We start from the raw sequence: 15,704 nt of genomic DNA, 5'->3' as shown, positions 1-15,704 counted from the left end.
CACCTAAATTTGGAAAACTTCAAAATATTTACCTCACAGAGCTGCTATGATGTTAATACATGCAATGTGCTTAGCATGGGGCCTGTTACACTGTGTTAGCATTCAATAAATATTTGTTATAAGCGTTTAGTATTCTGTGCGTTATAAAATTTCCACAATGAAAATACATTTATTTAATAATCATGAAATGTTAAAATTCTTAAAGATAAATTTTAAAATATATTGCTATCTTATAATGCTGAAGAAGAGCACAATTGTCAATATGTGTTGGTGAGAAATGTGTCTAGGTGTTTATTAGCATGGAAAACAAATATAGCATCCTTTAACGTGTTCCTCATCATAATCTCCACTCTCCCACCCTGACCTCACACATATTGGCCTTCCTCAAAAAACTTGTTCAAAGTATGGTACGTTTTGAATTTCTCTGAGGAGAAGCAAGGATGACAGCTGGCTGCAAGCTAAAGTACTCCATGGTTTTCACAGTTCTGAAAACAAACCTCCCAGTGTGTGTCATATCACTGACATCATTTACTAAAAGTGCAAAAGTGACACAGAAGTGTATGGAGATATACACAATGAGATCAACTCATTCTGAAAATACCTCTTGGGGGAATCAGTCACATGGCCCAGTGCTTACATTGTTGTTGACAAGCTATATTGTGGTCCTGCCTCTGATTGAGGCTAAATCCTCATAATTACTTACCTGGACCACCACCTCAACCTTCTAAAAGGTTTTTCTTCCCATGGGGCACCTGGATGGCTCGGTAGGTTAAGCATCTGACTTGGGCTCAGGTCATGATCTTGAGGTTGGTGAGTTCGAGCCCCACGTGGGTCTCTGTGGTGACAGCTCAGAGCCTGGAGCCTGCTTCGGATTCTGTGTCTCCCTCTCTCTCTCTTGCACTCCCCTGCTCATACTCTGTCTCTCTCTTTTAAAAATAAACATTTAAAAAATAAATAAAATAAAAGGTTTTTCTTCCCCCTGTTCTCCCCTTCCAGACCATTCGTTATATTTACCAGAGTAGTCTATGAAGGATATATACATTTGACCATTTCATTAACCAATCCAAGGGTTTCTCATTGCCTAAACATTCTCATGTAGAGTATGGTTATCAGCTGTGAGGTATGCTAAAATGAGTAAATGAAGTAATGAATTCATAACCTAATGTGTTCTCTTATTTATACAGGCTATTAAAACCTATAGATAGGTTATGGTCACTGAGCAAGTGACCTAGGACCAAGGATTCCTGATTCCCAGGTCAGAGTTATAGCGTATCCTGTAGCCATAGGCTGACCCTTGAAAAAAATATCTAGTGAGCCCAGTTGCCTACAAAGCCCATAACACTGGGCTCTTGATGGATGGATCTACAGGAAGAATGAGGCCATTTCCCTTGCTTCATCATCTTGTTTTGAATATTCCAGACTTTGTCATTCTTTCAATATGAAAACAACAACAACATTATAACAGCTGCTATTTCTTGAGTGCTTCGTCTATGCCAAATACTTACTAAGTCTTTTATGTACACTATCTTAATTTAATAATCTCAAAAACTATAAAAAGTTCCATTGCTATCCTTATTTTACACATGAGGAAGCTCATAAAGAAGTAAAGTGATTTGGGGCACCTGGGTGGCTCAGTCTGTTAAGTGTCCGACTTCTGCTCAGGTCATGATCTCATGGTTCGTGTGTTGGGGCAATGAATTTGTCTCCGTGCTGAACTCTTGATCAGAGCCTGGAGACTGCTTCAGATTCTGTGTCTCCTTCTCCTCTCTGCCCCTCCCCCACTCATGCTCTGTCTCTCAAAAATAAATAAATGTATATATATTAAAAAAATAAGTAAAGTGACTTCTAAAATTGACACACCAATAAGTCATGGATTTGAGATTTGAATTTAGGACTGTCTCATTAGAGAACCTGTGATACAATCCTCCAAAGAAAGGCAGTCAGTTTTGCCTCCTTTCCCCATATCTGCATTATTGCACATGCTCACCTACCTCCCCACCTTAGTTTCCCATCAGATTTCAAGGAGCCAGTATCTTGGAGAAGGAGCAAATAGCAAGAATATTTGCATTAATTTACTGCAGGCAAAATGTGCTAAATAAAACTTGGGAGTTTAAATTTAAATGTTATTTTCCAATTCAACAAAGTTAATACAAACTACACTTTTGCATAGGTCATCTGCAAAGTGAAAAGTTTCTAAGAGTAAAGTGCTCTGTACCTAATAAAAACTATGCTGGCACAGAAACCAGCCAAGTAATTTTTACTCCTAGTCCTCAACTCCTTTCACTAATCAGAGTTACATAAGTAAATGAAGCTAGAGGAGGAAAACGGAAGAAAATGGTTAAAGAAAATGAGACATGTGTTTCTAATCACAGGCAATGTGGCACAATAGAAAGACACAGAATCTAGAGACCAGGGTTCACAGGCTTGGCTCTGGCACCAATTCATTGTGGCACATCAGGTTAGTTCCTTTCCTTCCCTGGGCCACATTTTCATGCTTCCAAAATGTAGGCTTCTCAATCCCATAATTCTCCTTTAGGACCCTTTGAACTTTCTCTTATTCTGGGTGAGGTAGCTAAAAGGTAGTAAAAATACTTCCTGCCGCAAAGGCAGGAAGGAGATCTGCCTAACTTACAGGCCTAAACCTGTAAGTTCCTTTCTGTGTGACTTTGGGGGATACAGTAGCTTTTATTCTTTGAGCCTCTGTGTCTTCATGAGTTTTATTAGATAATCTATTGATACTCTTCCAACTCTATCATTCTAAAGTTCCTACAAAAGAACTTATGCGTTTGTATTAGTTTCCTCTTGTTGTTGCAACAAGTTACCATAAACTTAGTGGTTTAAAGGAATTACCTTACAGTTCTAGATGTCAGAAGTCAAACACAGTCAAGGAGTTGGCAGGGCTGAGTTACTTTCTGGATGTCCTAGAGAAGAATCTGTTTCCTTGTTGTTTCCAGCTTCTATAGATCATCTCTTGACTTTAGCCTCTTTCTCCATATTGAAAGCCAGAAGCATAGAATCATCAAATATTTACCTCACTCTGACCCCCTTGCCTCACATCTTTTGAATACATGGAAGCCACCCAGATAATCCAGGATAATCATCCTATCTTAAGATCTTTAACTTAATCACATTTATAGGGTCTCTTTTGCCTTGTAAGGTAACAGATTACCAAGTTCTGGTGATTGGATTGTGGACATCTTTGGGAAGCCATTATTTATCCCACTATAGCATCTTTACATTAGAAGATGATACTTGTGTCATAATGTGAAAAAGGCTTGAAAGGATATGTACAAATGTTTGCAAGCCCTTGTGAATGCAGAAGGTGATTGGCTGGTCCAAACACTAACACAATTTTAAGCTGTATTAATAAGTTTAGAATGTTCAGAATCTGGGAGGAAACAGTTGTTAGCAATGCTCAGACACATCTGAATTACTTTGTTCCTTTGGGGTGCCTGGGTGGCTCAGTCGGTTAAACGTCCTACTTCAGCTCAGGTCACGATCTCGCGGTCCGTGAGTTCGAGCCCCGCGTCGGGCTCTGGGCTGATGGCTCAGAGCCTGGAGCCTGCTTCCGATTCTGTGTCTCCCTCTCTCTCTGCCCCTCCTCCATTCATGCTCTGTCTCTCTCTGTCTCAAAAATAAATAAACGTTAAAAAATTCAAAAAAAAAGAATTGCTTTGTTCCAATAAAGATACCATATTCTAAATGGGATTAAAGTATAAAATGAAACATACTCAAGGGGTAGTGAGTAGGATTCACAGGCTTAAAACTGTCATATGAGAAGCAGTGAATAAACTGAGTATATTTACCCCAAATAATAAAGGAAAGGAAATTGGATAGCTTTCCTCAAAGATATGAAGGACTATTTAAAGATGTATTAGACATTAACTCTGGCTTCTGATGCAGAACGATGGCCAATGGTGAAAGCTATAAAAAGGGAGATTTCAGTCAACTTAAGGATGGGGCTGCTAATAGAATGGACCTGAGTTTAATCATATCTGTGGTGTAAGAATTTATGTGTATTGGTAAGGGTGTGGAGTGGCAAAGATCAAAAGGTACAAACAAGGTAAAATAATATGTAGTAGCAATATTTTACAGGGGGTTAAAATGGAAAGTGTTAATGAGGAACAACTGTTAAATATAGGTTATCATAAGAAGAGTCTGTTAAAAACACAGGTTCTAGATGCCCACCTACAAAGCTTCTGATTCAGTAGGCTTAGGATGGTGTCCAAAAATCAGTATTTTAACTAGTTTCATTGGTCATTTTAATAATAATTCTGGCTTGGAACTACTGGATTAAATGACTCTAAAAAGGTATATGGTTCTCTTATTCTTTATAGTGGATGTGACAAGTCAGGGTGTCTGAACAATTTGTTCAGAAAGTGTTGGGAGTCTTCAAGATCTGTGGGTTATGCCTGGGAATGGAAGCTCGTAGAGTAAAGCTTGTAGAAACCTGTAGAGCTTGATTAACTCCTGTATGGTTATATGCCTTCAGTAGAATTTGGTCTCTGAAAGCAGAAAAAACTTAACATAGTAATTAAAAGCACACACATCAGGTCCTGGTTATGTGGATTCAAATCCCAGTTTTGCTATTCACTAGCTCTGTAACTATGGACAACTACTTCATTTACCTGTGTCTCAGTTTCCTAAAGTGAAAAGTGGGATTGATAAAAGCACACATTTCATAAAGCTATTTTAAGTGTTAAGTAAATTCTAAAGCATTTAGAAGACCACAGAGTAAATGCATAACAAGTATTAGCAATTATACTTGTTCTCTCTAATGTCTCAAATAGCAAAAATCAAACAAAGAAAAGTTAGTTGGCATTCAGGATAGAAGACTAATTATGGCCTAGTTTAACAGAAGAAAACACCATGTCACTTTGGATGGAGGAATAAAACTATCTTGTATGCAATAAATCTTTATTTTCAAAGTAAAAAACTCAGGTGCCTCAACTTTGGTCCTAGGTTTTTCATAAAGGCCAGAGAAGTAACCTGTTGGCCCAGATGTTCATTTGAAATGTTGGTCTTATATGCTGAAGTCACTAGGACTGAGATAGTGATTATAACTGGAAGGTTAACTTCAGGGATGAGGGTGGGTCAACATTCTGATGTACAAGTCCAATGCTGACTCAGCCTGGTTGTGGTGCTTCTGTAAAGAAATTGAGCAAGATTACTTCAGCATCAGCTTTGCATGCATTAACAGACTTAAGGCTGGATTAACCTTATAGTTAATCTTGTGTGGTGTGTGACAAACCTGAATGAGAAAAATAGTCAACTGATGAGCTTGTTTAAAATACAGATTCCTCAGGCCCATTCCAGGCCTACTGAATTGGAATATGTGGCTTGGGGGCAGAGGGTAACAGGATATTGTGGTTAATTTTATATGTCAATTTGGGCAAAGACAAGGTCAAACATTATTTGGTGAAACATTATCCTAGACATATCTGTGAGAGTGTTTCACATGAAATTCACTTTTGATTTGGTGGGCTATTAGTAAAGTAGATTGACTTCTATAATGTGGGTGAGGGTCATATAGTCAGTTGAAAACCTGAAGAGAACAGAAAGCTAAGGAAGAGGGAATTTTTCACCAGACTGTCTATGGACTTAAACTGTAACTCTCCTTATTTTTCAACATACCAGTCTCTCACCTTACATTTTAGATGCATCAAGCCTCCACAATCATGTGAATCAATTCCTTAAAATAAATGTTTCTCTCTCTCTCTCTCTCTCTCTCTCTCTATATATATATATATATATATACACACACACACACACACACACACACACATACATACATCTTATTGATTCTGCTTCTGTGGAGAACCTTGACTAATACACTAGAGGACATGAATCTATGTTCTAAACAAGCATTCCAGGAGATTCTGAGGGGTAGCCATGTTTAGAAACTAATAACTTAGTCAAGAAATATTTTCTTTTGAGGGAGGAGTTAAGATGGCAGAGCAGCATGGAGACTCTGAACTTCTATAGTCTCTGAAATGCAGCTAGATAAGCACCAAAACATTTGAATATCTAGGAAGCTAACCTTAGGATTAACACAACAATCCACATAGCTTTAGCCAAGGAACTCAGCAGTTATGAAGTGTAGAGAGGTGACGTGAGGGAGAGAAAATCCAAAGAGAGTAGGGAGCATTTTCTGTAGAGAGAAGAAAGAGAAAGAAAGGGGGAGAGCGTGGTGCATCTGGATCCTACAAGAAAAACGCTCCTCCTTAGAGTAACTGGAGAGAAAGACAGAGAAACAGTGAAAACATTCACAGGGGACTGAACAAGAAATCTCTTCCCCAAAAACATTGACAGGAAGAAAGGAGGGGGTTTCAATACCACCAGGATTCTATCAACAGTGGAGCACAGCATCTGAAGTTTTAGAGCTCATTGCCCAACTGTTCTCTGGTGAGGAAGTAGGGCAAATCCCTAGGAGCAGGCAGTGGGGTCTGAGAGGCCTATGTGCCACACAGGGAGAAGTGATTCCCCTGCTTGATGTGCATCTAGTAGAGGCCATACAGCCTCCCCCCAGGCAAAGGTCCTGGCAGACCCTGGAGAACAGCCACGTTTGCTGGTATTGGGACAAAGATGTGAGGGTGTGGTGAAAGCTGGTGTTGCTCTGTGTTGTGATTTGCAATAATCTCTGAACCTCTGACACTGTGCAACTGCAGGAATGTTATCTGGGGCAAGTCCACACCAGGCCATTGCTCAGTGAGACCCTCCCCCAGAAAGACAACATGGGTCCAAGTCACAGGAGTCTCTGAATAGTGGGGTTTTGAAACACAACCCCATCTGAACTAAAATTCTGGAGGGAAGTGCCACATGGCAGGTGAACAGCTTGGACACTGACAGAATACAGGCGGGAGTGGATGGAGACCTGAGGCAAAGGATGGGTGCTTAACCATGGGTCTGTGAGAGGATGAAATTCCTGCACCAGAGACTAGGGAACTGGGTGAAGCTATTTCCACCACACCCATGAACTGGCATGAATACTGCTCCACACCCATAAACTAAGCAGCACTACCTAGTGGAGAATGGAGCTGTTACACCAAGCACAATCCAACTACAACCTCCAAGCACATTCCCTAGAAGATCAGAACAAATCACTTCACCTGCTTAGTGTACAGATTATAGAGTGCTTCACAGTTTCAGTTCCAGGGGAAACTGGATCTAATTTCATTCAGGTTTCATTTTGTTACTGGTTCATTTATATATTTGTTTTCTTTGATTCTGTTTTTGCTTAAATTATTTTTTTTCTTTCTTATTTTCTTTCTCTTTGTTGGATACATAAAGAGAAAATTTTATTTTTATGTTTCTTTATTTTTAATTTTATAATTTTAAATCTAATTCATTTTCTTTATTTTATTCTATTTTAGTGTATATTTTTTAATTTATTTTTTTCTAACTAGCCCTGCAAGAAATTTTAAAGGGGAGTCTCTGAAGGGAGAAAAGATGAAAATAAATAAATAAATAAATAAATAAATAAATAAATATCAAAATGAAAAAAAGACTAGAAAGGGCCAGAGAACACCAGCAGAAACTCCAACTCTACAAGCAACATAATGGCAAAAATTCATGTCTTTCAGTACTCACTCTAAACATCAATGAACTAAGTGCTCCAATCAAAAGACATAGGGTAACAGAATGGATAACAAAAAAAGATCCATCTGTCTGCTGTTTACAGGATACCCACTTTAGACTTAGAGAGACTTTCAGATTGAAACTAAGTGGATGGAGAACAATTTATCATGATAATGGTCTACAAAAGAAAGCCACAGTAGCCATACTTATATCAGACAATCTAGACATTAAAATAAAGACTGTAACCAGAGATGAAGGGCACTATATCATAATTAAGGGGTCTATCAACCAAAATGATAACAATTGTTAAATTGTAAACATTTCTAACCCAAATGTGGAGCCACCCAAATATATATGTCAGTTAATCACAAACATAAAGAAACTCATTGTTAATAATATCATAATAGTAGGGGACTTCAACACAGCACTTACAGCAATGGTCAGATCATCTCATCAGAAAAACAAAAAGGAAACAATAGCTTTGAATGACACAGTGGACCAGATGGGCTTAACAAATATATTCAGAATATTTCATCCTAAAGCAGTGGAATATAAACTCTTCTCCAGTGCACATGGAATGTTCTCCAAAATAGACCACAGGCTGGGACACAAATCATCCCTCAAAAAGTACAAAAATATTGAGATCATATCGTGCATATTTTCAGACCACAACACTATGAAACTAGAAATCAAACACAAGAAAAAATTCAGAAAGGTAACAAATACTTGGAGAGTAAAGAACATCTTACTAAAAAATGAATGGGATAACCAAGAACCTAAAGAGGTAATTAAAAAGTACAAAGAAGCCAATGAAAATGATAACAGTACAGCCTAAAACCTCTGGGATGCAGCAAAGGCAGTCATAACAGAAAAGTGTATAGCAATCTAAGTCTTCCTAAAAAAGGAAGAAAGGTCTCAGACACACAACCTAAACTAACACCTTTAAGAACTGGAAAAAGAACAGCAAATGAGACCCAAAACCACAGAACACAGGAAATAATAAAGACTAAAGCAGAAATCAATATTATTGAAACCAAAATAACAGTAAAACAGGTCAATGAAACCAGAAGATAGTTCTTAGAAATAATTAACAAAATAGATAAACCACTGGCCAGTTTGATCAAAAAGAAAAAAGAAAGGACACAAGTAAATAAACCAAGAATCAAAGAGGAGTAATCACAACCAACACATCAGAAATAAAAACAATAATAAGACAATATTATGAGCAATTTTACACCAATAAAGTGGGCAATCTGGAAGATATGGACAAATTCCTAGAAACATATAAACTACCATAACTGAAACAAGAAGAAATAGGAAATTTGAACAGATCCATAACATGTAAAGAAATTGAATTAGTAATCAAAAATCTCCCAAAAAACAAGAGTCCAGGGCCATGTGGCATTCCAGGGGAATTCTATCAAACATTTTTGGGAAAGTTAAGACCTATTCTCTTGAAGCTGTTCCAAAAAATAGAAATTGAAGGAAAACTTCCAAACAGTTTCTATGAATCCAACATTACCTTGATTCCAAAACCAGACAAAGACCCCACTAAAAGGAGCACTATAGACCCATTTCCCTGATGAACATGGATGCAAAAATCTTCAACAAGATATTAGCCAACCAGATCCAACCATACATTAAAAAAATTATTCACTATGACCAAGTGGGATTTGGGATGAAATCCCAAACCTGGGATGCAGGGCTGTTTCCATATCCACAAAGCAATCAGTGTGACACTTCAGATCAATAAAAGAAAGGACAAGAATCACATGATCCTCTCAACAGATGCAGAGAAAGCATTTGAGAAAATACAGCATCCTTTCTTGATAAAAACTCTCTAGAAAGTAGAGCTAGAAGGGTCATACCTCGAGATCATGAAAGCCATATATGAAAGACCCAACACTAATATCGTCCACAATGGGGAAAAACTGAGAAATTTTCCCCTAAGGTCAGGAACAAGACAGGGATGTACAATCTCACCACTGTTATTCAACATAGTATTGGAAATCTTAGCCTCTACCATCAGACAACATAAAGAAATAAAAGGCATCCATATCAGCCAGGAGGAGGTCTAATTTTCACTCCTTGCAGATGACATGATATTATATATGGAAAACCAAAAGATTCCACCAAAAAACTGCTAGAACTGACTCATGAATTCAGCAAGGTTACAGGATATAAAATTAATGCACAGAAATCAGTTTCATTCTTTACATCAATAATTAGGCAACAGAAAGAGAAATCAAGGAATTGATCCCATTTACAATTGCACCAAAAAACATAAAATACTTAGGAATAAATCTAACCAAAGAGATGAAAAATCTGTGCACTGAAATTACAGAAATATTAACTGACTGAGCCACCCAGGTGCCCCGAAAATTACAGAAATCCTATGAAAGAAATTGAAGACACGAAAAAATGGAAAAATATTCCATGATTGTGGATAGGAAAAACAAATATTGTTAAAATGCCAATACTGCCCAAAGCAATCTACATATGCAATCCAATACCTATCAAAATAACACAGCATTCTTTACAGAGCCAGAACAAACAATCCTAAAATTTGTATGGAACCAGAAAAGATCCTGAATAGCCAAAGCAATCTTGAAAAAGGAAACAAAAGCAGGAAGCATCAGAATCCCAGACTTCAATCTGTATTACAAAGATGTAATCATTAAGACAATATAGTACTGGCACGAAGACAGACACTCAGATCAATGGAACACAATGTAGAACCCAGAAATGTACCCACAAATATATGTCCAACTCATCTTTGACAAAGTAGTAAAGAATATCCAAGGGAATAAAGACAGTCTCTTCAACAAGTGCTGCTGGGAAAATTGGACAGTGACATGCAGAAGAATGAACCTGGACCACTTTCTTACACCATAAACAAAAATAAACTCAAAATGGATGAAATACCTGCATGGAAGACAGGAATCCATCAAAATCCTCGTGGAGAAAGCAGGAAAACAACCTCTTTGATCTTGGCTGCAGCGATTTCTTACTCAACATGTCTCCAGAGGCAAGGGAAACAAAAGCAAAAAATGAACTATTTGGACCTCATCAAACTAAAAGCCTTGTTCACAGTGAAGGAAAAAATCAGCAAAACTAAAAGATAACTGATGGAATGGGAGAAGATATTTGCAGAAGACATATTTGATAAAGAGTTAGTATCAAAAATCTATAAATAACTTATCATACTCAACACCCAAAAAAACAAATAATTCAGTGAAGAAATGGGAAAAAGACATTAATTCTCCAAAGAAGACATCCAAATGGCCAATTGTCACATGAAAAAATGCTCAAGATCACTCATCATCAGGAAATACAAATTAAAACCACAATGAGATACCACCTCACACATGTCAGAATGGCTAACATTAACCACGCAGGCAAAAACAGATGTTGGCAAGGATGTGGAGAAAGAAGATCCCTTTTGCATTGGTGGGAATGCAAACTGGTGTAGCCACTCTGGAAAACAGTATGGAGGTTCCTCAAAAAACTAAAAATAGAACTACCCTATGACCCAGCAATTGCACTACTAGGTATTCATCCAAGGGATACAGGTGTGCTGTTTTGAAGGGGTACATGCAACCCAACATTTATAGCAGTGCAGTTGACAATAGCCAAAATATGGAAAGAGCCCAAATGTCCATTGATGGATGAATGGATGAAGTGGATGTGGCATATATATACAATGTAGTATTACTGTGCAATCAAAAAGAATGAAATCTTGCCATTTGCAACTATGTGGAAGGAACTAGAGGGTGTTATGATAAGCAAAATTAGTCAGAAAAAGACAAATATCATATGACTTCACTCTTATGAGAACTTTAAGGCACAGAACAGATGAACACAAGGGAAGGGAAGCAAAAATAATGAAAAATCAGGGAGGGGTACAAAACATAAGAGATTCTTAAATGTGGAGAACAGAAGGTTACTGGAGGAAATGTGGGAAGGGGGAGGGGCTAAATAGGTAAGGGGTATTAAGGACTGTACTCCTGAAATCATTGTTGCGCTATATGCTAACTAACTTGGATGTAAATTTTATAAATAAATAAATAAATAAAAGGGCTAAAATAAGTTGGCAGCTCACAATTTAAAGGGAGTATGTGGAGATTGAAGATATTTCAGAGAGGTGAATATGATAGTACAAATAAATGTGCTGTGATAATAAACTGTTGTGGAGGAAAAAATAAACTAATAAAATAAATTATTTCTTACGTTTTTTTTTCTTTCCTTTCCCTTCATTCTTCGTTCTATCAAGGTTCTTTCAATAAGCAGACCAAAACACACCTGGGATCTAGCTTCCTTTATATTATTTTTGTTTTGTTTAAATTTTTTTAATTTTAATTTTTTATTTGACTAATTTTCCCTTCCTGTAAAATGAAAAAAAAAAAAACAAAATAATTCACCCCAACATTAAAAAAAAAAAGAACATGGAGCGCCTGGGTGGCTCAGTCGTTAAGCGGCCGACTTCGGCTCAGGTCATGATCTCGCGGTCAGTGAGTTCAAGCCCTGCGTCGGGCTCTGTGCTGACAGCTCAGAGCTTGGAGCCTGTTTCAGATTCCGTGTCTCCCTCTCTCTGACTCTCCCCCGTTCATGCTCTGTCTCTCTCTGTCTCAAAAATAAATAAAAGTTAAAAAAAAATTAAAAAAAAAGGAACAAATGACAACCAGTGACTTCACACGGATAAAAGTAAGATGTCTGAACTAGAATTTACAACCATGGTAATAATTTTACTAGCTGGGGTTGAAAATGGCATGGAAGACATCATATAACCCTTTTCTGTGGGGAAAAAAAATCTAGTCAGATTGAAATTAAAATTTCTTTAACTGAGATGCAATCTTGAATGGATGCTGTCATGACAAGAATGAATGAAACAGAGCAGCGGATCAATGATATACAGGAAAATTATGGAGAATAATGAAGCAGAAAAAAGGAGGGAAATGAAAGCAAAAGATCATGATTAAAGACTTAGAGAACTCACCAACTTACTAAAAAGAAATAATATCCAAATCATAGTAGTCCTAGAAAATGAAAAGTGAAAAAGGTGGAAAAGCCTTATGTGAGAAAATTATAGAAAACTTTCCTACCTCGGGGAAGGATACAGACATCAAAATACAAGAAGCACAGGTGACTCCCATTAGATTTAAAAAAAAAAAACAACGACGATCAACAAGGCATATCATAGTCAAATACACAAAATATACAGACAAGGAAAGAATTATGAAAGCAGCAAGGAAAAAAAAAGTTATTTTCCTATAAGGAAAGACAGATCAGGTTAACAACCGACTTGTCCACAGAAAATTGGCAGGCCAAAAAGTAGATATGTTCATCATTCTAAATTGGAAAAAAATGCAGCCAAGAATTCTTTATCCAACAAGGCTGTCATTCAAAATAGAAGGGAAGATAAAGTTTCCCAGACAAACAAAAACTAAAGGAGTTCATGACCACTAAAGCAGTACTACAAGAAATGTTAAGGGAGGCCCTTTGAGTGGAGAGAAGACAAAACAAAGCAAAAAAGACCAAAAACAACAAAGACTGGAAAGGAGCAGAGAACATCATTAGAAACACCAATTCTATAGGCAACACAGTGGTATTTAATTCCTATCTTTCAGTAATCACTCTAAATGTCAATGGACTAAATGCTCCAATCAAAAGACATAGGGTATCAGAATGCATAAGAAAACAAGACTTATTTATACACTGCTTACAAGAGACTCATTTTACAAGAGACCTAAAGACACCTGTAGATTTAACGTATGGGGATTTAGAGCCCTCTAATATGCTAATGGTCGTCAAAAGAATGCTGGAGTAGCAATACGTATATCAGACAAACTGGATTTTAAAATAAAGATTGTAACAAGAGATGAAGAAGGGAATTATATCATAATTAAGGGGTCTATCAACTAATAAGATCTAACAACTGTAAATATTTATGCTCCAAACGTGAAGGCACCCAAATGTACAAATGAATTAATCACAAACATAAAGAAATTCATTGATAATATTACCATAGTAGTAGGGGACTTCACCACCCCACTTACAACAATAGACAGATCATCTAAACAGAAAATCAACAAGGAAACAATGGCTTTGAATGACACACTGGACCAGATGGACTTAACAGATATATACAGAACATTTTATCCTAAAGCAGCAGAATACACATTCTTCTCCAGTGCACATGGAACCTTCTCTCCAGAATAAATCATATACTGGGACACAAATCAGCCCTCATAAAGTACAAAAAGATCGACATCATACGATGCATATTTTCAGACCACAGTGCTATGAAACTCAAAATCAACCACAAGAAAAAAATTTGGAAAGCTATGAATAGTTGGAGACTAAAGAACATCCTATGAAAGAAACAATGAGTTAATCAAGAAATTAAAGATGAAATTAAAATGTGAATGGTAGCTAATGAAAATAAAAACATGACAGCCCAAATCCTCTGGAATGCAGCAAAGGTGGTCAAAAGAAGGAAGTATATAGCAATCCAGGCCTTTCTAAAGAAGGAAGGAAGGTCTCAACTACATAACTTAACCTTACATCAAAAGGGGCTGAAAAAAGAACAGCAAATAAAACCAAAAGACAGCAGAAGAAAAAAAAAAGATTATAGCAGAAATCAATGAGATATAGATATAGATATATAGATATATAGATATATAGGTATATAGATATATAGACATGTATATAAACAGAACAGATCAATGAAACCAGGAGCTGGTACTTTGAAAGAAGTAACACAATTGATAAATCCATAGCCAGATTGATCAAAAAGAAAAAAAAAGGAACTAACTTAATAAAATCATGAATGAAATAGGAGAGGTCACAACCAACACTGCAGAAATACAAACATTAATAAGAGAATATTATGAGCAATTATATGCCAAAAAATTGGGCAATCTGGGAGAAATGAATAAATTCCTAGAAACATATCAACTACCAATACTGAATCAGTAAGAAATGGGAAAATTGAACAGATCCATATCAGCAAAAAAAAAAAAAAAAAAAAATTGAATCAGGGAGGGTCATGCCTCGCAATGGCCAGGGGCTGAAAGTCACTCACGTGACTATGCCACTGCAGAGACCCAGAAACTCTGTCTGGGTGCCAGCCTGCCCCAGAAAATGTTCATGCAATTGTGTAGTAACAGCAGTTCAGGGACAATGGTAAATCACAACACACACCTGGCACCAAGTTTCACCACACCCTAACGTCCTTGTACCATCACCACCAAATGTGCTTGTTCTCTGGGGTTGCTGGGACCTTTTCCTATGGGGAGGCCACACAGCCCCTACAAAATGTTCTCCCAGCAGGAGAACTGCCTCTCCCTCTGTGGCATGAGGACCCCTTGGACCTCGCTGTCTGCTCCTGAGGATTTGCCCTTCCCATCAGAACACCACTAGGAATTCAACCTGTGGAATTTCTGACTCTGTGCTCCCCTGTTTATAGAGTTATAATGATATTGAAACCCTTTCCTTTCTCCTTTCTCCCTTTCTTGGTCAGACCTTTGTGGGTGTTTCTACTCTTTCTCTTTTTCTCCAGCTGTATTCAGAGAGAGTGCTTTTCCTGTACTCTCCCCTCGTCTCTGTGCTCTATCCACAAACAAAAACAGCTTCCTACCCTCTGTGGCTTCACTCATCCCCAGTTCACCTCTGTGCCACATACCTGCCAAATTCTTTGACTCAAGTTATGCAGATGGTTGTGTTAATCCTCAGATCCATTTTCTAGATGTGCAAATAGGTTTCTTGCTGGTCTAGTTGCATTTAAGGGATGAGAGAAACAGAGAACTTCCATGCTGCTATGACATCTTGGCTCCTCCCCACCCCAGCTAGTGTTCTTACTATCGTGGTTCTAAATTGTATTTAAGACATCTTGCTTATATCTATGTTGATTTAACTCCTGGCTGTCATTTCTTTCTGTTCTTTATTTTGGGGTGAATTCCTTTGTTTTGTCATTTTAGAGGAAGAAAAAATAGTAAAAAAAAATTAAATTAAAAAATTAAAGAGTATAAAAAATCAAACAAAGAAAGCTAGGTCTTAAGTCTGTTTTTGTTTTCTAGTTGAAAGAACCTAGGTAGAATAGAGAAGAAAGGGAAAGAAAGGAACAA

The sequence above is a fragment of the Herpailurus yagouaroundi genome, unplaced genomic scaffold (assembly GCF_014898765.1).
Source record: "Herpailurus yagouaroundi ecotype Mexico unplaced genomic scaffold, PumYag 67158, whole genome shotgun sequence".
NCBI classification, from domain to species: domain Eukaryota; kingdom Metazoa; phylum Chordata; class Mammalia; order Carnivora; family Felidae; genus Herpailurus; species Herpailurus yagouaroundi.
This window is presented reverse-complemented; position numbering follows the sequence as displayed.